The sequence below is a fragment of the Pteropus vampyrus genome, unplaced genomic scaffold (assembly GCF_000151845.1).
Source record: "Pteropus vampyrus isolate Shadow unplaced genomic scaffold, Pvam_2.0 Scaffold167, whole genome shotgun sequence".
In the NCBI taxonomy this organism is placed as follows: Eukaryota; Metazoa; Chordata; class Mammalia; order Chiroptera; family Pteropodidae; genus Pteropus; species Pteropus vampyrus.
This window is the reverse complement of record NW_011888948.1, coordinates 492,559-516,860: the sequence shown is the minus strand read 5'-3', so window position 1 is coordinate 516,860 and position 24,302 is coordinate 492,559. Positions and strand designations below refer to the sequence as shown.

General features: G+C 31.9%; 1 protein-coding gene across 3 annotated transcripts in view; it reads left to right on the top strand.

Annotated features, from left to right (window-relative positions):
• CAB39L (calcium binding protein 39 like) overlaps positions 1–24,302 on the top strand; it is a 144,259-nt gene that overhangs the window by 54,909 nt on the left and 65,048 nt on the right. Inside the window, exon 1 of one of the 3 annotated variants that reach the window (XM_023536705.1) lies at positions 13,449–13,473. The exons of 1 other annotated variant lie outside the window; for it this stretch is intronic. The gene's annotated coding sequence lies outside the window, so the exon portion shown is untranslated. Of the gene's footprint in view, positions 1–13,448; positions 13,474–13,692; positions 13,894–24,302 lie in introns of those variants that run through there. One more of the 3 variants, XM_023536704.1, reaches the window with a different exon arrangement.

The window sequence follows — 24,302 nt, the reverse complement described above, 5'->3', positions numbered from 1 at the left end:
ATAGAAGGTTTTGTTTTTTTTTACAATGAATATTTATTTTGAAGTTAAAATTCAAAAAGATATTTAAAAGAAATATAGCAGAAAAGCACACTAGTTTGTATTTTATTTATAAATTACCATTCTGTGCATTTATTAAAGATATTTTTCTGTAATTAATAGTTATTATTAAATTGTAACTGTTATTATTAAATTATAATCTTCTACTCTAGCTCATGTTTTTTAAGTCTTCAGAATTATAGTAAAATATGTTTTATAAATATAATAGAATGCAACTATAGTTACTATACTAATTTCATAGAGATTTTTTCCATTCCATAAATTATCTGAATATGTTTTGTTACAGATGCTATATGTTTGTTTGCCATAAATGGCTTTGTTTGAATCTGAAAATTAAATATCTTATCTAAAAATACTTTCCATTATTAAGAAGCTTTATAACCACATAGAAAGAGTTACTTTGAGACTAGTTTCCTTTGACGTTTTAAACTGAGTCATTTATAATGCAAGGTTTTCTGTCCCTTTACTCAGCCTACTTCTTTTTTATCCTTTTTGTGTTCTTTTTGCTTTTTTATTTTATTTTGTGTGTGTGTGTGTGTTCTTTTTAAAACCTATTTTTCTTCTTGGCTCCAGAGCAGCAGCTTAAAATTGTACTTTTAAAGATATATAGCAGTGATAATATGATTTTCTCACAAAATTTTTGTATGGTTCCGATTTCAATAATTTGTAGAAAAATGGAAGTTTATAAAAACTTGAAAATTGGAGAATGTATGGCAGTTCTCAGTAGGATAGGTGTTGTCCTTTCATTAAAAGGTATATTGTGTTGTTATTAACTGATTTAAGGAAGAACTTTTCATAAAATTATCAACTGTGGAGAAAACAGAAAACTGATCCAGCATAGAAGGGCAGAGAAATAGGAGAATTATTGCCATCTGACTGTGGTTACAGCACTAAGCCAATTTTTGTTGGTTATTATGCTAGTTTTATATTGTATCTCAGAAGTACATTTCTTACCTCATCTTTTGTTATTCTTTAATTTTGGAGGAAAACTGTAACATATATTTCACTTAGCATTATTATGTTATTTGGAAAGAAGTGGAATTATAACTATTAAACTTCAAATTTGATGTACATGAGTTATAGCCTTTAACTTTTCTTCTTACTATATTTATATGTATTTTTCATAAGATTCCTTTCACTCTGCTCAAACGTACACTCTTACTCTACCCTCATTCTCTTCGGATGACCTTGAGTCCTTTTCTGAGAAAACTGAGGCAACCATTGTACTTCCTTACTTCATTCCTCTATACCTGGACAGTCTCTTCACTAGCACTTTCTCTTCTCATTTTAGAAAAATATGTATCTTCTTGGAGGTTAAACTTTCCACTTATGTTCTTGATCCCTTCTTTCTTTGTGGACTCAAGAACCCTGCCCATTAGTTATTCCCTTCTCTTCTCATTTTGCATCTTCCTCATATCTGTCCCACTCAGTGTACTGAGAGTTCAAAGTTAAAAAAAAAAAAAAAGCAAACGAATCCCTTTTCATTAGCCCTTCAAGCTCTCCTTCCATTCCTTATCAAACACTTGGAAACAGTAATATATTCTGGCACCACCATTACCTGATCCTTAACTTCTATGATCCTAATTTTGCCCTCGTCTGTTTGTTGTACGTCAGGTATTACTAAGACTCTAACCTCTCATCCAGTGCTCTCTATACAGGGCAGTTGAGCGATGCTACTTGAATCAGAGCCAATTTTACCATTTTCCCAGAAAGACGGGTTTGGAGTCCTCTGCCTACTTTATCCTCTGCTATACTGTAGTATGTTCCAGTGGTCCCAGCCTGGCTTTGGTTTCTCTATCAGCCTATATCTTTAGGATGTTAGAGGAATATAAATTCTTGAAAGGTCCCTTTCTTTGTCCTAAATGGCTCTCTGAAGACCCCATTTCCCCCAGTCTTTGCTTTGTAAGAATCAAAAGGGTGCCTTGAAATTAGATTACATGTTTAGGCAGGATGCTTATTGCTGCCCCGCAGTGTTCTTATTCTTGAAGTTCTTGCTTTTGTTTTTCTGATTCTCTTCTCCCTCTCTAACATCCACTGTTTCTTTGATAACCATTTTTTCTACCACCACCTGTAGGTATTCCCTAAAGTTCCATCCTTGGCTCTCTTTTTGGTCCTCTTGTATTTCGTTGGCAGAATGAAATTCCATTGGCAGAATTGCCAGATATATATTGCTCTGACTCTGTTTTTCTCTCCTAGTTCTATATTTTCAACTGCCTGTAGGCATTGATATTTAGAAGTCTTGTTGGCACCTCAAACTTGTTACATATCAAACAACTGGTTATTTTATAAAATCTGTTTTTCTTCCTTTGGTACTTTTTTATTTTCATGATCTTACCCATCTACTCTTTCACACAGGCATGGAAACTCATCATCATCTTGACTCTTCTCTTACCTACAATTCATATCTATTCAGTTGCTAAACCTACCGTCCTCTAATACACAGTGTTCTCATTCCCACCTAGTTATGGCACCATCTTTGTAGACAACTACAATCGCCTTTAATTTCATCACCTACTGTTTCTCTATCCTTTTGATTCCTATACACTGCCTAATTCAGATTCATGAAAGAAAGTTCTGATTGTATCATGACTCCCTTTTGCCCACAAATTAACAGTTAAACTCATTAGCCCAGTATTAAAAGTTTCCCATAATCTGACCACAACCTGTTTTTCCATTTTTTTTACTACTGTCATTCATATAGCATTTGCTTCTAATAAACTATTCATTGTTATTTACTTTTTGCACTTCCTAATCCTCTGTTCGTATCTCCATGTGACCACATCATACCCATCATTCAAGACTGAGTGAGTTCCAATGCCACGATCTCTATGAAATATCCTCTGATTCCTCAAGGTATAAGTAGTTTTTGACTCTTCTGAATTTCTGTGATATTTCTTTAGTCTTTTCTTTTGTGATTCATATATTTTTACCTTGTACTGTTAGTTATTTTTAGATATATCTTATATCCTCTATTAGAATGTAAATTTCTTATTCTACTCTGCATCCCCAAAAACCAGATTGCCCTCAGATGTGTGGATGAATGAATCCATAGAAGTGAAAAGAAAGTTGTAACAGAGCCTTGCCATTGTAAAAATATTCAGGGCCATTGCATTTAGTTGTATGGTTTGTGTACTACACAAAGGCTTCTGGCCAGGGGAGTAAGTAGGGCCTCAAATCTAGCTCATATCCCCTTCCCCCACACCAAACCATGTGCCAGGTTGGCACAGGGCTGTATCTGCCTGGAGGAAGAGGGTACTTCTTCTTTGCATGAAGGTGGTATTTGCTGGTTAATCTATGATTCTGCATGACTACACCTGTCTCTTTTTCTCATTAAAACACTACATAAGCTAGTAGTAACCCTGAACATATCGACATTATTAATTGAAGTTCATTATGAAAACTACTTTGTATCACATAGAAACTTATTTGTTGGAATGAAAGATATGGATTAATCGAGTGTAAAATAGAATATTATTATAGAACCATCTTCTTGATAATTTACTATTAATTTCAAATCCACAAATATCGTGGAACCCGTGTGTCACTTCTAGAACTTTTGAGATTGCTTGTAATTTTTTACTTAGATCAAATGCTTAATATTCTCATTTCCCTTGCTCCTACCTCAACTCTACTTTTTGGTTAGGGTAATCTAATATGAAGTAAATGTGTTTTATCTTTTATCTTGTTCCTTCAGCTCTGTTATAGTAGATCCGATGATAGTAGCTTCTGGAAATTTTTCTAGTTTGACTTGGGATTAAGTCATAGAAAAAAGAATATATTTATTCTTTAAACCCATTCCATTTTACTGGTTTTCTAGTTTACTAATTTGCATAGTTAGTTACATGTATGTGACATAAAATTTTAATAGTCTTGTGAAGATAGATGAAGTATTCCTGTATATAATTTAGAGACCAAAGCTTAGAGAGATTAATTGATTTAGGCACAAGGCAAGCAAATGATGAAGCTAGACTATAATCTAGAGTTTCTATCACTACTCTATGCTTTTTTAAATTGCTGCATTCAGCATTCTTTTAATGGAATTATTTTGGTCTGGTTGGTATTTAAGACAAAAAGTCCTTAAACACATAGTTAATGGTTTATTGGTGTGTGGGTGTGTGTATCTCTGAGGTACCTAGTATAGCACTTTGAACCTACTAAGGGTTTAATAAATCAAGTTTATTATACACTGCTTGTGACTCCTTTAGTGGATCTGCTGCATTTGGAGTAATGACAGGACAACCACAAGTGGACTGATTAAAAATATACGTGCTAGACTTGGTTTTATATTTTATAAGTGGAGCACTATATAACATTTAGCTCATAATATAGTGCCAGGCAAGTGTATATATTGTTTCACTTGATCCTCACAATGATTTCTAGAAGTGTATATTATTATTTCCAATGTAAAGATGTTACTTATGCACAATCAGTTTTTGTTAAAATCTGGCACTGTTTAATCACAAAGAGCCCATGGCCTATGAAACTTGCCATTTTATATGTAAAGAATGTTCAGAATAGCTTACCATATAAAGGTTTTCAGAAATCTATATGTATTTATTTTTAAATAGATATAAGTATAGATAACATACTATCCTGGCTTTAGGTAAACAAGGCAGTCATTCCTTGGACTAGTGTAGTAAAGCTAATTGCTGAGGGCTAAGTATTGCCACTGCCACTGAAGCTCTGTACCAGCATAGTGCTGGAAAGTTAGAAAAAGAATGATACTCTCTTGGCTTTAAGAGACTGCTCTGGAGTTTTGGAAATACAGTAAATGGGAAGAGCAAAAATTAGGTGGCACCCCTAATTTTCGCTCTTCCCATTTACTGTATTTCCAAAACTCCAGAGCAGTCTCAGCTTCCTTCTTCCTTAAAAAACAAACAACAAAAAAACAAACAAAAACAAAAACAAGGAGATGGGAAGCAAAGTAGCTTAAGAGAGAAACAAGAATAATTAAACTTTGTTACCGTGTTGAAACTAATTACAAGCCCTTTTAAAGATTTCCAGATTTGGCCAAGGATTAGCAATTAACGGACAATTGAAAATGTGTTTTTTGTTTTATCGATTAATCTAAATTTCTGTGCAATTTGGACACCTCTAAAGCATTTCTCCTTTAGCATCTCTTCTGTATTCTGCTCTTATGGAAGCAATTTGAATATCTTTAAGCAATTTACAGGGCCACAATGTTAATTCTGTCTGAAATGGAAATTATGAGAAGGAAGAACTAGAGATATCTATGGTACATGGGTAGCATGACAAGCTCCTAAGACAGTAAACAGGTTCTTTGTTTTGGGAGCCCTTATTGGCATAGGCTTTTGAAGAGTAAATCACATGTTTTGTATCTATACTGTGGTCTTTAGAAACAGACAAAAACAGAAAAACAAAAGCATGAATGAGATGTAAAGAATAAAAAGAAAATGGGAATAAGAGATGTAAATACCACTTTAAAAAAAAGAAAGATCTCCAGTTACCCAAATTAGTAAAATTACAATAGGCCCACAATACTTTTTAGCATACTATAACATATACATATTCATATACATATACACATACATATACATGTACATGTATTTTATGATGGTAAAAGTAATAGTCATTTCTGCTATAACATTTGTTTTGAAAACACAACTTTGTTCCAACATGATTGATCTATTGGGAACGATTTGAGCATAATGCAGATTTCTCATTTGCTTTTGTGCAGTTTCATTCGTGAGAAACATTACATGAAAGCAGAAAACCATCCAACTGAACAAAGCCATAGAGGAATAAACGAAATGCACATATGCACACACATCAAATACCTACCAGCGATCTTACTGTACCACATATTATATGAGTCACATCTACCCCTATTTGATGTTACAAGTTTCCAACTGATTTCAGATAATTCTATTTCTACTATTTCAAAATAACTTACAAGCTACAACTCTTCTAGCACCTACTTTCACAAGCAAATGTCAAGTCTTTTTCAAGATAAAGTATCATTTTTTTGTAGTATTTATGTATTTTCTAACTATTTAAGACATGTAAAACTTTTCTACTGTTTTTATTAGGTTCCTACCTTTTTTATGAATGTCTCTGACAAAGTTTTTGAGTCTTAAGCTCCAATCCTATATTCTCCATAATTCCTGGGGTTCTTATTGCATGACTTTGTAGGAACACTTACATTATAGCAAAACTGCCTGTACATGTTAATTGCAGAACATTTGAAAAACATTCAAGAATACAAGAAGAAAATAATCACCAATGATCCAACTAATGTTAACATTTTGGTAATATTTCCATGTCCATATGGAAGGAAATGTTTATGTAAAAAATAGGATAAAATTTTGGGGCACATATTCTTTAACTAAATCTAGCATCTTGGATTTTTCTGATTTGATATTATATAATAAATGACACTACATAATATCCTCATTTCTTAAAATATTTTTAAAGAACATGGTCATGATATTCTGTATGGATGAATGAACTACACTCAGTGTTTGCAGGTATGCTGAAATGCCCTATGACTGTGCTGGTTGTTTGGATGTCTGCTTTGATTGGCCAATGTTCATGCACATGTAACATTAAATATAATCAATTCCATAGTTTGGGACTTAAAAAATTTTTTTTGCTTTTGTTTTTGCTATTATAATAGTAGTGTGATAAACATTCTTGTATATTCTTTCTTGCATATTTATAATTTTAAGAATAAATTTGTAAGCACTGGATTACTATGTAAAAAGGTATGTGAATATTTTAAGGTTTTTACCACTTATTGTTAATATTTCTGCAGAAAAATTATGTTAATTTACATTTTGTGTTAAAGTACTAGAGTTCTTGTTCTACTGTACCCGCCCAACCTTAGAAATATAATTGAAACAAACACAGAGCAAACTACTATCTGTTTAGGTAACTGCAGTATTATTAATCAGGTAAGGAGAATGTGGAGAAAAATTACAGGCTGACCCTTTTCTATAGGGAGTTAAATACAGAAGGATATGTACATAGAAAGTAGTGCGATGGATAGAACTGATAAATGAGAATTTATTATTTTAAGTAATAAGTAAGTAAATTTGGTTAAAGGGTTTGTGAAAGATGCAGGCTAGATAAGAGCAAAAGGAGTCTTTAAAATTTCTGCTTTCTTGTAATCAAAAATTCTGAATGATCCAAGGATATGAGAAAAATTCAATCAAAAAGAATGGAAGTCTTATTTAAGACTCTAGATATCACTTCTAATGGCCAGATTTCAAGTCACCTTCCTCATGATAATGATATTGTAAAAGAGCAAAGTCACAGGTAAATAAAATGAGTTATAATTAGAAGTGGGACAATATATAGTTTTGCAAAGCTGTACCTGGGTATAATTTGAGTCAAAGGATTTTGAGTAAAAGACAAAAGAATGAGTTCACATGGGAAAGAATAATTGAAAGGGCATATACAGAACCTAAGAGCTTAAGAACTTCCTAAGCATTATTGTTATTACCTGCTTATTTGTCTCTCCAGTGTGATCACAGCTCTGAGCTAAATTAGTATGAGCAAAAGCAGGGTGGCACAAAGTGTGAGAGAGATATGAAAGAACCTAAGATGATTAGAAGATACAAAAGATATGATTAGAAAGAAAACATCAGAACCTAAGAAGAGCTTGAAGACCCAAGCATTTCCTGCCACTTCTCTCTTGTTGAGCACAGATCACAGTCAGTCCTGGAATAGAGAGAAATCTGATGAGATGCAGCCTGTGTATAAGGGACATGTTTGCCCTATTTGTTTGGAAGAGGTGGCCAAGATGGAAGCAGTTTAACCTGGGAGTTTGAGTAATAGGCAGAGCGATGAAGCCTGTTAGAGACAAAAATCACAACAGCAGGCCCAGATTCAACAATTCCTGGCTTTGATTAATAGAAGATGAAAAGCAATGTGAATAAAAGATTATTGTTAATCTTACTCTATTGGTTTTAGAGTTCATATTTAATTAATATATTTATTTATATTTACAAATAAAAGCTATAAAAATATATTAACTAAAACAATTGGACTGTAAGTAACATACCCAAGGCAAATGAGTTTAGAGAAAAAGGAAGTTAAGGATCTTGTAACCAAAAAGCCTAGGATCACGGCAGAGATTCTCAACTGGGGAAGCATCTAGGTAAAGGCCAGAGATACTGCTACTTATTTCACAATCCGTGAACGCCCTCTCCCTCATACAAGAATTATCCAGCCCAAATAGCAACAACACAAAGGCCAAAGGACCCTAGATTAAAGCTAACTTCAGCCTAAGCTTAAACAATATCACTGGAGATCTTTCTCTCTCTCTTTTTTCTGTGTTGTCTTCATTCACAGTTGGGTTCTCTCTATGGTTGCAAGGATGGCCCCTGGCAAATTACATGGCCTTGGTCCCCATGATCTTTTCAAAAGGAAAGAAGCCCTTGGGCCTCTCTTTTAGTAGCCATAACAATCCCTAAAAAATGACTGGTCCTTCTAGATCACTGTTAAGAACCATAACCATAAGAATGGGGTGCTCTTATTGACCAGCTTGGCTAATGAGTGTATTAGCGTGAATGCTAAGTTATTGACAGGCCTGGGAGATAAGAGAAAGGCATACTGAGTGGCTCACTATGAAGAGCAACTTCAAGTCTTCTATCAGGCTAAGAATCATTAAGAGAGATGTCGGGTGAGATTATCTGCACTATGCTTTCATTGCAAAGCACATACAGTTGGATTCACTAAGTTACATTTGTGTACTATACAATACCATGCCATAAAAAAGTCCAACCTGGTCGCTCAGCATCCACATCTACCTTTGCCCCACATCTGTACTTTCAATGATGGTCCTGCCAACATTGGACAAGTTTTCCAAATGTGACTAACAGTCACCCTTGCTCAAACTTGTGACTGTGTCCAGCTCCAAGGTTTCTTTTGGTTACATGCTCTTGAATCAAGTTTGAAGTAGCTCTAACAGCACTAAATTGCAGATACAGTAATCATAAAAATATGTATATATGTTTAGTATTTTACATGGTAGTCTTGATTTTTTAACATGACAAATTCGTTTTTGTGTCAGTTATTATTGTTGACAGTAAACTTTTTTAACCATTAATGTGTTATTTTGATGGAGTAACCAATTCAATAACATGCCTTTAAATTTTCTATTACCAGTTAGAACACTTAGAACTTGTGAAATGTTGCAGTAGATATATATACCAAGATGGAAGCTGTCTTATAACTTTGTAACACTCAATAATGTAAATGTGACTGCTAAGATGGAGGAGGTAATTTGAGATTTCATAAAGTGATGTCATTTTTCACATGTTTTATTGTATTCAGATAGCTGTGGAATTGTTGGTTATTTAGTGTACCATGATGTCATTTGACCATAACTTGATCTATATGCATCGTTTACATTTTTAACTCTTTGTCTTTGCTTTTCTCAATAGCTGAAATAACTCCAGGGAACTACATCATTTATAGCTCCTTACTATTTCTATCTAATAAGAAAATCTCATTCTCTGAAATTTTTCTCAATTGCGAATTAACATTGTAAAATAAAAGTTTTGATTTTGCAGCAGGTAAACTAATTCAACAGTTTGAATTAGAGTTCTCTGATGTAATGGTAGTCATATATACTTACCAATATATTAAAAGATAAATTAGATGTTAACTGAAAATTATTCTTTAAACTTTATTCATTGTTACCACTTTTGTTTTAAAAATAAATTCTCTTTGAAAGGGATTTTTAAAATAAGAAAAAAAATTTATATTTACCTGTATACTTATTACTTCTGGTTCTGTTCATTCCTTTGTGAAGATTTTCATTTAATATAATAGTTTTCCTACTAGAGGGAAGGACCTCCTTTAACATTTTTTTAGTTTTCATTTGTTGGTAATTAATTCAGCTTTTCTGTTCCTTCATTTCTGAAAGATATTGAGAGTTTTCTTTCAGTACTTTAAAAATGTTGCTCTAGTGCCTTCTGACTTGCATTGTTTTTGATGAAGAATCTGCTCTCATTTCTTTCTTTCTTTTTCTCTGTATGTTATGTATCTTTTTCTCTGTATGTTATGTATCTTTTTATACTGCTTTTAGGATGTCCTCTTACCACTGATTTTAAGCATTTTCATTATACTGTGCCTTGGTATAGTTTTCTTTATGTTTCTTGTATGTTTGGGGTTCATTGCTCTTCTGTGGATTTATGAATTTTATTCACTGGAAAATTTTCAGTTGTTATTTTTTCAAGTTTCTGCTTCCTCTTCTCCCTTCCTTTTAGGACATAAATGATATGTATGTTAGATTGCTTGACGTTTTTCCATAGTTCGGGGTTACTCTGTTTATTTATTTATGTCTTTTTTTTCCTCGGTGTTTTATTTTGATAACGTCTGTCAGTCTACAAGTTTACCCATTTTTCTTCTGCAGTATTCAGTCCGTTCATCCTATTTGGTATAATTTTCACTTTAGAAATCGTACTTTAATCTCTAAAAGTTTGATTTGGGTCGTCTTTGTATATATTCCATGTCTCTCCTTGTGCTTTCTTTTGTACCTTCTTGAACTTATGGAATATATTTGTAATAGCTGTTTTAATGGAATTGTATACTAATCTGTGTTATTTCCCTGTCAGTTCCTATTGATTGATTTTTTCTCCTTATTATGCATTGTATTTTCCTACTTTTTGCATACCTGGTAATTTTTGACGGGATGTTAGACGTTGTGAATTTTATGTTGTGTGCTAGATTTCTAAAAATTTCTTTAAATATTTTGAATTCTTCTCTAAGATGCAGTTAATTTCTTTGGAAAGAATTCAGTCCTTTCAAGGACTACTTGTAAGCTCTGTTAGAAGGGACCATAATATCCTATAATTAAATTGTTGCCACTACTGAAGCAATATTTTGAGTACTACTCAACTCAGTTTCCCATTTATTATGAGATTTCTTCACTCTGGCCATTGGGGACATGAACTATTCCCAGCATGTGTGAATGCTGGGAATTCTTCAGCCTCCTTCTCTCTAGTGGTTCTTTCCTTGGCCATGGAGAGTTTTCTCCACAGACATGCACTGGTCAGTTCTCAGATGGAAATTTGAGGGAACCCTCTGTAGATCTCTGGGGCTCTCTTTGCAGCTGTCTCCTCTCTGGTAACTCTGCTCTGTGAATTTTAGTCACATTGGCCTTCTTGAATTCTCAACTCTGCTTCTTCAACAAGGGGAGACAGTCACACTGTTTGGGTTTCCCTCCCTGCTGGATAAGGCAATTGTAACTCTTACCTTGTTTGTTTCTCTTCTCTCCATGGTTACTGGGCTGAGCTGCCTGGTGTTTAGTATCTGAAAACCAACGTTTTATATATTTTGACCAGTTTTTAGTTATGTAAGGCAGAAGAGTAAATTCAATTCTGTTACTTTGTTGTATCTTGAAACAGAAGTCATTGTAAATGTACTTTTAATTCTTTGTCCAAATAATTTTTGGAAGAATGTTCTTTTTAATTTTCAAGTATTAATAGGATTTTTAGAAGAACATTTGCTTATCTGTTGAAAAATTTTGTAAAGTAACTTCTTGTATTCAGAGGATGAAGCTTGTACTATTTCTCCTCTGCAAATGTATTAATTTCTTTGAGGTCTAATGTAAGGTCACTTTTTGTGATTTCTTTGTGTGCATCTTAAAAATGGTATTTAGTAGGAGTCAAATATAAACATACAGACAATCATATGTACTCAGGCTTATTATATATTTTAAATACCTTGTCTTTATTTTGAGGCTTAGAATCATAGATTGCTATAACATCTACTAATTTTAAAGTGACTTAAAAAAAAATTAACCTTGTAGTTATTCTAAGTGCCCCTCACTACAAATTCTGAATTTCTTCAATTATACCAGAACTCTTTCAGTAATTGTAGACTCAGGAAGATACAAAGCACTTAATTCCTTTTAGTGTTTTGGGATAATTTCCATTTAACATTTCTTTAAAAATGGGATAAATAAAACTGAAATTTTACAAAAATACTCACTGAAAGAATAATGAGCAAACTAATCTCTATTCTCCTTTGATGCCTATTTCTTAGGTGTTAAGATACAAACTATCTTATAATATATTTAAATTTTTAAGGTCTACTTTAAATGAACTAGATTAAGAAATATATTTTTAAATAAATATGTGTATATCAGGAAACATATATTAAACATATGATATGTAGATTAAGAAATGAAGCCAAGTTTTATTTGCTTATGTTTCTTAAGGATTATAAACAGCTGTTAATAAATATTTACCTTTTACTTTACGTAAGCCTGTATCACTAAGAGATTTTAGTTCTGCAGAGAGTAGGATTAAAATAATAATAGGTCTAATAACTAGCTACTTCTGTCAGCTCTGTAATTGGGAGATCTGTCATCAGAAGGAGAGCCCAAGAATTTTGACTGGTAACACAAAGTAGGAGACAGAAAACCTAAAAATCTTTGGAGCTAAGGAACTGGAACAGAAAACTCCAAAACAGGCTTGACTAGCATTCTCACAGAGCCAGCATGTATTCCAAGCTGAGTACATTGCTTCCTATTTCCAAAGAGTCCTGCAAATGCCACCTAAGTCTGTTACTATCTCATTCAGCTTTCTACCTAATTCCTCATTCCCAAACCTTGCAGAGATCCATGATTTTAAGATATTTTATTCTATAATTATCCATGTATAAAATGAAAAAAAAAGGTGTTTTTGTTGTTGTTGTTGTTGTTGTTGTTTTGTAGCCTTTAGCTTTTTCAATTGTTATTGAAGAGGTATTATGCATCCTGACCAATAATGCTTATATGTGTGTGTGAGGCAGGGAGACTTTCTAAACAAAATAAAATAATTACATTTAGTTTACACATGAATGGTAAGCTGCTCTATTTATTATTTTTGGTGTCAATACTTGTCTTTGTTCTTTATAATTTCCCATTTTATAACTGCAGATGTTGGTTCTATGTTTCAAAATATACCCTATTTAAAAATACATTAACATTTCACAAAATTACACTTAAAATTAAATTATGAATAATTCTAAACTATTCCTTACTTTTTAAAGCTCAAGATTAAATTTTTTGAGTAGTTAAGTTTCAAGATAAAATTATTTGTGTATTTACTTGCTACACTTTCTTATTATGATTGAGAATAGCATCTTCTCTGAGGAACTAACATTAGCAGATGAATCAGTTATTATCACTGTCAACATGCCTTTGTTAGAAACCTTTATTTAAACAAGATGGTCAGGCCAGTTTAATCTGTTGACAAAACCCCATGCGTGAATAAGTATAGGACTTAAAGGGAAAAAAATGTGATGAGAAAAAAATTTTTGTTTATCCCTAGGCTCCTTTTTTTTTTTTTTTTTTTTTGCCAAGCATGAAATTTACCTCAGCTTGATTGCTTTACACACATTGTTGTGACGTTGCACCATTGGGAGACAGGAAGAAAAAGAGGGAGCTTTGACTGTGTGGTATGTATCTAAAAGAGTGTATTAAAGAGGGAGAAGAGAATGAACACATAAGCAAGCTGGTTTGACCAGAAACAGAACTGCCTGTGACAGATTAAGAGACAAGCGAGGCTTGGAATCTGAGAGCAAGCAAAGAGAGTGGAAATTTACAGCTGCCTGTGTGAGTGTTCAAGTGATCATTTTCTGCTAACGTTTTCCGGTGGTAACTGTTACTCTTCAAAGAGAGAGACAGAAAGTCAAGACGGGATTGTGGAAACTCTTTTCTCCGCCATGCCTTCGTAATAGGAAGCACCCTCTATTGAATGGAAGATAAAGGCTACTTCATCTAACGTGCTTTGAGCCCAGGAGAGAGCTGTCTTCAGCACCTCACCATGTGTCTACTTTTTGTTGCTTAGACAAGCCTGGGCATTTCTATAACATTTGGTGAGTATCAGCCAGGGTATAGAAGCAGAATTAATATGGTAAATGTTAGTTTTAGTTGAAGTTTTACACTTAGTGCTTATATGTTCATTTTAAATCATGTCGTTACCTTGTTTCTTTGTGCATGATAAACTGCTGTTACTAGGAGAGGTTTAAAAAAACAACTACAAAACAATACTTCTCTGTTGCCTACGGCACTTGAACCACTACCAACTATGTGTCCATGAAATATCTTATTTTGGAAATAGATTTTTATTTACAAAGAGTTTCTAAAAATAAAATAATGGCAATATATCATTTTTCATGTTTCTCTTTAAACTGCATGAAAATTCAAAAGTTATCTATGTCTAGTGTCAGTAAGTTTGAAATTATAGTTATGATGTTTGGTATTACAAATTACTATAAATTACAGCATTCCCTCATGATTCAAATAGAAATGTTAATCATACCATTAATTAAAAAGATATATAATTTAAATGTTGAATGCTCTGTTAGATCTAATAAGTGACACATGATTTTTTTCAGACTCCTATAATGAAAATTAAAATTAGACAATTTACATATCAGATTTACCATTTGATACAAAATGAATGCACATGGATTTTAAATTAAAGATTTTAAATTATTTTGTTCTTAAAGCTGATACCAAGCTCTCATATAATGTTGGTCTGATGAAGAACTAATATAACAAGATGCATATATGTGTGTAAGCAATAGAGCAGAAAAAGGAAAAATAAACTCTTAAAATATGCATTCACATTCTGTTATAAACAACACAAGAGATCATATGCTAACTTTATATATGTCCTTTTAAAGGCATCAATGGAAGGCATGTAATCATTCCTCTGTGGGAGGAAGTGTATATTGTTAGCTGCTGAACTGAGTCATTGCATAAAGATGAACCATTCCAAGCAAAGTTTCTAATCTATTCTTTGCCAGCCTCAAAAATATGTTTTTATTGATTCAAATGAGTCCTTTGAGACAGAACAACTTAGCTGAAATGAAAACTTCAGTAGAGTGTCAGTAAGCATATTAAAAGGATTTGTACCTAACCATAACATAAAATGGCTGTACTTTCTCTGATGTTTCTTCTAAGTATGCAGAAGCCTGTAGAACAGGTTTTGTTTTGTGAGGGTTTTTTTTTTTTTTTGGCCTGTTGGTCTGTTTAAGAAGGAACTCAGCTGGTCTGTGGAAACCTTTTCTGGATCAGTATCTTGCACTTAAATTAGTCAAAAGTAGATGCAACAGTGATAATATCACAAACAACTTTTACTTCTTCACAGAATTCCCCACACTCAGTCCTTCTTGGACTGATGGAGAATTGGCACACAGCTTCAATATTCAAAATATTTTTTTTTATTTTGAACTAGTAATTCTTTGGTATTACCTTAGTGGTGGTACCATTTCTTAAGCCCATAAGAGTGTAAATATAGAAATAAAGAATAAGTCATTCCCAGTTGATAGATGTTTTGTACTCTAGAATTTCATTTGTGAGTGGGTTCTTGGGAATTGGGGATTTATCTTCCCTGGAAAACAATTTAACAAATGATTTTTAGGCTTTTATTATAGCCTAAGAATATATTTTACTCACATAGTAGCAAAACCATTGCCATCCTGAAAAAATATTAGAAAATCAATTCTAGTAATGAAACTAAATATAAAAACAATTATGTTGAATAAGGCATTATCTTTATTTATTATAAATATTAATGCTTGAAGAAAAGCAAGTTTAATAAGAGGTAGATGAGTATTTGGAAGGATGCTTATAAGTAGGACTTCTGGGTACTTTTAAGAGCTTTCAAGATTGGTTGCACTGTATATGAAATTAGTCTCACATTAAAATCAGTGATTTTTCTTTTCATTGCTACAAGGCTATTTCTAGCCATTTGCTTTTATGCTTATCACCCCATGTGTGAGCTTTAGCCCACTCTCTGGCACATAAGTAGGTACCTAATAAATAGATACGAGATAAGGACTAAACTTTTTTTGGTTCACAAAAATGGAACTGAGTAATTTTTCATAGGTATCCAAAATAGGAAAGGGGTTTATGGATACACAGTTTTTATTATGAGAGAGATAGCCTGACAAGAACTGATTGAACTGTGAAATGCAAACAAAGCAATAGTAGTACAGAATAGGCCTAACTATTAAGAGAAAAAGAAAAGACCATGGGATAACTTGGTAGCGATCCTGAATGAGTAGGGGTGGTGATGAGAGAAGCAGTTTACAAGCTAGATATCTTGAGTACTTGAGGCATTCTGAAGTAAGATGTCAACTTTAACTCAGAAGAATTATGTATTTGCAAATGTGTACTAGGATCCATACCAAGAAATGTGGCCTGTTTGGAAAACTCAAATTAGGTCAATCCAAATTCAGGTTAGTTACACTGGTGCTAAAAGTTCCTCTAAAGTGCAAATATATAAAATTTAAAAGTTATTAATACAATAAACAGATGTAATAAAGTAATTAATAATAAGATAACAATACAGTGAATGTATATTACATTTATCTTGGATAATTTTAAGTGGCAGAAAAACTTTCCTATTTGACCAAAAAAGCACTGTCTTTGTTTATTTAAAAAAAATTTAAACTAAACCTACCACCACATAATAAAAATTCAGAAAAGTTCAGAAATTGCCATTTTTTCATGTGGCAAATCATATTTAAAAAGTAATGATTTTGCATAGTCCTAAGTGGCATATAACAGGTGCTTAATAAATATTGATTGAATGAAATAAGGTGGAATAATTTGAGCAGTTTTTTATTTGAGATATGGATGTCTGTATTTACATGTGCATATATATTTAAAAATGTAGCTTAAAGATAATATTTACTGATATTTCTTTAACAAGGAAAAAAGCTTTTAAAACTATATTAGCATGCTTTTTAATTATGGTTCTCCTTAGTATTCCATTGATAATTAAAGTAATTGGTTTAAATTGAAATATTTACTGCTTGTAAATGAGACAATATACTTTTCAGTTTTGTAGCTTAGATGTCTTAAATTTTTGGCAAGAACACATCTAGTCTCTTCCATCTTTGGAAGGTATGAAAGATTATATTAACCTACCCAGCCAGAAAAACTATACAAACCTAGAAGTCTATAGCATATGAGCTGTCTGCAGCTAAATTACTTTCATCTGTACTCTCCCATGTTAATGTTTTTATAGATTAACAGTTCAGAGACAGGCACAGGGGCTTACTGAAACTATGAAATAGTTACATTTTAAACTATAACTATAAACCTTGTCTTAATACAAATAACAGTAATCAAAGTTTTATGATTGCTATGTGTATTATGTATGTGTTTACAGGAAAGACTTAACAAAGTGAATTTTGAGTTTCCATTAATGATTCTGTTATAAAGAATAACCACTGTGAATTTCAGAGATCTGATGTTTGATTATAGTTACTAGTTTTTGAGAATACTGACCTAGCTTCAGATCTCTGTTATAAATTGAGATTGTGAAATTCTAATATAAAATTATCATTCATTGACAATCATTAATAGCTAATAGATGTAAAAAATTTTAACTTCAACAAATGATTGGAGCTATCAACAGGAACATTACTATGAACCTAATGCATGAAATTACTGGTTGTTTTTCCTGCAACAGTAATCTAGTAGGTTATTTATAACAAATAAATTAGTAATTGTATTCCTAACCTCATACGCTAATTTTATTTTTAAGTTATTCCAGTGGTTACAGTACATTATAATTAAGGAGGAATTCCCAAGGACATGGGTTTCTCTTCTTATGAAAGAGTTTTTATTCTATATAAATCTGGTCAAGGCTTCCAGATGAATGAGGATGCATAGAAAACTTTCCACAAGTTTTTCATTTCTCTATGTAAATTATTCATACTTAGAAAATGTCTCTCCCTCAAACTCGTTAATAAAACTTAGAAGAACAAAATGACTCCTAGTCATTTTGAACTGAGAAAAAGGATGATCAGTGAAAGTCCTCATTTATACTTTATTGTCTATTGATTTTCGCTTATTTCTATAAATATTCAAGTACAAAATTCAATTGGGATGCTTTAATTACACCTAGGATGTATATTTAAAAATGGAATAGTTGAAGGATAGAAGACATTGAATGGAAGATAACTTTGAATGTGCTTTGTAATGGATTTAGTGTCATAGTATATGTAACTATAATGATACGCTTTGAAGTTTATTACCTCTGTGACAGTAACTCTAAAATATGATTTTGCCAGAGGTAGGGATGGCAGGATATAAGGGGAGAGACCCACTTGAATACAGCGAATACAGTAGAACTTTTAGGTATACTTTTTTATTTTAATATTTACATTCAATCAAATGTACCCATTTTAAGAGAACAGTTCAATGAATATTGACAAATGTATACATTCATGTAACTTTCATCCCATTTTTAAAAATTGAATCTTATAGGCCTAAGTATTTGCCATAGATGCACTTTTAATTGCATTATTTCTATCTGTGAGTTCTGTTTGAAATACAGATTTTTTAAAAAATGGTACTTCCTGAACTTATCTGAAATTTTTTTATGTGATGGTAGGTTTATTTATTTATTTATTTTTAATTCAAGAGACGATACCCATTCCTTAAGTTTAAATTATCAAGCTCAAAGAAGGAATTTTAGGTGAAGGGAAAGAAGGCTCGGTTTTGAATTGGCTTCCTTACAGTGAGTTAGCAGTTTGGTTGTACTTTTTATGGTTTTACCCATGGGAATCTTGAAATTTTTCTTTGCTTCAGAGATAAATTTCCTACTCCCTTAAACTTCAGTGGAAACCTTTGAAATTAGGACTATTATTGAACAGCACAATTTAAGGTTAGATATAAAAGACTAGAAATACCCATTAGCCTCCTAGAGATATTATATTTATTTCCCTTTAAAATATTTTAAGAGATGACAATGAGGGCATTTAGTGCCCCAAATGACCTTTTCTCTTAGCTTCTCCTTTCTCTCTTCAAATACTCCTCTCCTCTTACTTCACCGAACATATTCAGATGAGTTCACCCAAGTGATTGATTTTGGTCCATCTTTAATAGCATTTACACATAAGTTAGAAACATGAAATATTTTACTGTGTATTAGGAAAGGGAATGTTGCCAGAATCGACTACAAAATCTACAGGGACTGAATTCCCTAGGAGCAGAGCTGAATAATCTTGTTTGGCTTTTTCTCCAGAGTCTGAGCCACTTACTACTCTATGAAATTTCATAGCCAAAGTAACAGAAATCATCTTGTCTGACTAATGCTTTGAAAAGACAGGATGATCAGATATTCCACAGTTTCAATTTTTTAAAAATGGTTGTTTAGTTATTAAAAAATCATTTATGAGGTGTTTCCATTATAAAAGCATTTGCATGATTATTAAACAAAGTTTGGAAAAAAAAAATTTGAAGGAAGAAGAAAATTATCCACAGCTAGCTACCCAGAGGCAATCACTATTACCTTTTTAAAACATTTTTTTCTATGCATAGATTTTGTCTACTTGTATTTTTGTTTGCTTTTACATAGTTGTAGTTAAACTCTGTAATGTGGGATGGTATTTTTAACATTTCCATTTTTTCACATTCTTTATAAACATTTTCATAGCCATATACTGTATTTCATCAAACCATTGGTTATAAGGCATATAAGAAAGAAAGCAAAACTGCAGTTACTATAAGATTTCATTAACTGTAAGAAGTGGAATTACTACTAGGTCAGAGGTTGTGAATATTTAAAGTTTCTAGATCCATATAGCCATATTACTGCCCAGTTTTTTTTTCCCCACCAGTAAGAAAAGAGAAGACTTGTTGTATCTCACCATCAGTAGATTTGAATTCTCAAAACAACAACAGAAAACTTTGTTATATAATGGGCAAAGCAGTCTTTCACTTTGAGTTTACATTTTTTCATTATAGAGAATAAACATTTACTATATTTTTAATTGGATTTTCTCCTTTGTGGTTTTCCATATCTATATATAATTTCCTTAATAATTTTCTTAATTCATTCTAAGAGATCTCCTTTTATAATGATATTAGTTTTTTGTCTTTTATTTTTATACCATGGAATTTTCTTACTTGTTGTTTACCTATAATTTATTATTTCATCCATAAAAATTCAAAATTTTATTAGATTCGTAGCATATTTGTATTGACTGATTTTTCAGTCTTTTCACTTGAGGTTTATTTCATCACTTCTAAAATTAGAGAAATTATTTTACATCCAGAAATTTGAAAGTCACTCATATTAATTAACATCTGTATCAGGGCTCTTTTGTTCCATTGGTCTGTTTTTGTCTACCACAGTTTTACTTATAGTACTTAATAACACTTTTAATTTCATTCCCTTCTAAGTAATCTATCTTTTTAGGATTTGTTATCCTTGCTTTTTTGTATTGTTAATTTAGTTACCAAAAACTTTTTTGGACTTGTGATTGGAATTATTTCAAACCAAGGACTTGCAGAATAATTGCCATTTTATTAATATTCATTTTTTTCTATTCAAAAACAAGGTTTTTCTAATCCGATCTTTTCTTAGTTATGTGCAGTTTTCCCATATAATCTCTTTATTGTTTCAGGAAATAAGAAATGTGCTCATAATTAATAATGCAGAAAAACACCAAGATAGAAAAATTTTAAATGTATCACAAATCTCTAATTTATTGATTCACATGTAGCTATAAAAAATAATACAGTCTAACCAATGTACTGTATACTTGAAAATAATTTAAATAAATAAATTTTTTAAAAAAGAAATGTCTTTGGAAAGTTAGTGTAATAACTCAAGATGTCCCTTTCAAATAAACAAACTTCAGATTTCTTAAAAAAAAAAAAAGACATTTTGTATACCCTTCATCCAGTTTCCCCCTATAATGACATCTTGCATAACTATAGTATAGTATCACAATGAGAAAACTGACAGATATAATTTACAGACCTTATGTAGATTTCACTGGTTTTACATGCCTTCATGTTGCATGTATGTATATTTAATTCTTTGCAGTTTTATCATACGTGTAGTTTCATGCGAACATCACCATAATCAAAATACAGAACAGTTCCATTGCTAGGATATCTTCAACCTTTTTTAGCTACAGCCATCTTCCACCCTCACCCCTCCATAACCCTTGGCATCTTCTGTTTTCCATCTTTATAATTTTGACATTTTAAGAATATAGAATGGAATCATTCAATATGTAACCTTTTGAGATTGGCTTTTTTCACTCACCATAATTCTCTTGAGATCCAAGTTGTTGAGTATATCAATAGCATGTTTATTTTTATTAATGATTAGTAGTCCACTGTATGGATATATCACAGTTTAACCATCATTGCTTCCAATTTTTTGCTATTACAAATAATACTGCTGTGAAAATTTGTGTACAGGTTTTTGTTTGAAAATAAGTTTTCATCTCTTTGTGATCAAAGCCTAAGAGTGCAATGGGTTGTATAGTGATCATATGTGTAGTTTTATAAGAAGCTGCCACATTCTTCTTTAAAGCAGCTGTACCATTTTACATTCCCACCAGCAGTGTATGAGCAACCCAGTTTCTTTGCATCCTCACCAGCATTGGGTGTGTTGTTACTATTTTTCATGTTAGTCATTTTGATACGTGCATAATAATATCTCATTGTGGTTTCTGTTTGCATTTCCTAATGGTTAATGATGTTGAACAATTTTTTACGTGCTTATTTGCCATCTTTATATCTTCTTTGGTGAATTATCTGTTCATTTCTTTTACCCATTTTCTAATTGGATTATTGGTTAATTTACTGCTGAATTTTGAGAATTCTTTAGCTATTCCAGTTACAAGTTCTCTGCTGGTTTTGTGTTGGTTATGTGGGTTTTAAATATGCTATAATAATATACTTTTATATTTAACTTTTTAAAATTAAAATTTATAGTTTTTTTCAAGTATAGATCTGAAGTAGATATTGTATGTAGTTTTCAGTATGAATGTGATATGTTTCTCATTATATTTTCTAACTTGTTATTGCTTATGTATGAAAGCTAGTAATTTATGTATATTTATCATGTGTTTGACTACTTTATTCAAATCCTGTTAAGTCTGAGTTTTTTAGTTATTTGTCTTAGATTTTTAATGTATATAATCATATTATCTGTGAATTGCACATCCTTCCCTAATTTTGTACTAATTTCTGTTTTATATTTTAATGCATTGATCAGAACATATAAAAATGATAGTGTGATAGTAATGGTTTTTATTTGGCCGCTTTTAGTGATAATGACTCCATTAACAATGATTTTTTAAAAATTCTTTTAATAAAAAATAGTCATTTTTGTCAAAACCCATAGAACTATATGCCACAAAGAGAGAACTTTATGGTATATAAATTAAAAACAAAACAAAACAAAAACAAATATGAGCCACCCAAAATGTAATACAATCTGTAACAAATAAGTAAGTTTATTACAAATAACCTATTGCAAATGAATGACAAGTTATTAAACAACTCATTACAAATGAATGACAGCGATAATTATGGAGCAGGAAAGAACTAACCTAGGAATCTTTGGAAATAGTATTTTGACTGGATACAGGTTAAATAGAAATATAAGGGTACACAGATACTGTTCTCTATTTGGGTTTCTCACAGGGACATGAGTTAGCCATTTTAAAAAACATTTTATATTTTTATTTTTTTCAATTATAGTTGGCATACAGTATTATATTAGTTTCAGGTATACAACACAGTGATTAGACATTTATATAACTGATAAATCCAGTACCCATCTAATACCATACATAGTTATTACAATACTACTGACTATATTCTCCAAGCTATACTTTATAACCCCATAACTATTTTGTAACTACCAATTTGTTCCTCTTAATCCCTTCCCTGCTTTACCCATCCTACCACTTCCCAATATGACAACCATCAAAATGCTCTGTACCTATGAGCTTGTTTCTGTTATTTATTTGTTTATGCTGTTCTCAAGATTCTACATGTGACGTTTGTCTTTCTCTGTCTGACTTACTCCACTCAGCACAGTACGCCTCTAGGTCCATCCATGTTGTTGCAGATGGCAAGCTTTCATTCTTATTATAGCTGAGTAATATTCCATTGTATATATGTGCCACATTTTTTTTTTATCCATTCATCCATTGATGGACACTCAGGATGACTCCATATCTTAGCTACTGTAAATAATGCTGCAGCAAACATATAGATTCACATGTCCCTTCAAAGTAGTGTTTTGGGTTACTCCAAATAAATACCCAGAAGTGTATGGATAACTGGGTCCTTCTTTGTCTCTTTGTATAGCCTTTGTTTTAAAATCTATTTTGTCCGGTATAAGTATTGCTACCTCAGCCTTTTTGTTTGTTTGTTTCCATTTTCATGAAACATCTTTTTTCATCTCTTTATTTTCAGTCTCTGTGTATCTTTCGATCTGAGGTGAGTCTCTTGGAGGCAGCATATATAAGGATCTTGTTTTCTTTTCCATTCAGCAACACTATCTTTTTATTGGATCATTTAATCCATTTACATTTAAAGTAATTGTTGCTTGATGTGTAGCTATTGCCATTTTATTATTCATTTTTTATATTTTTTCTTTTTTTTTTAAGTTCCTCTAACATTTCCTGTAATACTGGCTTTGTGATGATGAACTGCTTTAGCTTTGTTTTTTTTTTTTGTTTGAGAAGCTCTTTATCTGTCTTTCAATTTTAAATGATAGCTTTGTGGGTAGAGTAATCTTGGTTGTAGGTCATTGCTTTTCATCATTTTGAATTTTCTTTCTAGGTCTTTCTAGCCTGAAACATTTCTATTGAGATATCACCTGACAGTTTTATGGTGGCTCCCTTGTAGGTAACTAACTGCTTTTCTCTTGCTGCTTTTAAGATTCTCTCTTTGCTTTTAACCTTTGGCATTTTAATTGTGATGTATCTTGGTGTAACAATGATTTTATTTTTTATTGAGCTGAGATTTATTTATAGATTTTATTTTATTGATGACTTTGTCATAAACTGAAATAATTTTAATTGGACTTATTTTTTTCTCTTGCTCTTGATTTATTTATTTTTTAAAAAATTTTTAAGCATTTTATTTATTTATTTGTTAGACATTTTATTTATTTCCCCTCCCCCACAATCTGGTAACCACTAGTTCATTGTCCATGTCCATGAGTCTCTGTTTGTCCTGTTCATTTGTTGCTTTTAGGTTTATATCCCACATATTAGTGATATCATGTGATTTTTAGCCTTTTCTGTCTGGCTTATTTCGCTTAGTATGATTATTTCAAGGTCCATCCACGTTGTTGCAAATGGCAGTATTTCATCTCTTCGTATGGCTGAGTAATATTCCGTTGTATATATGTACCATAGCTTCTTTAGCCAATCATCTGTTGTAGGACACTTCTGTTGTTTCCATGTCCTGGCCCCTGTGAATTGTGCTGCTATGAACA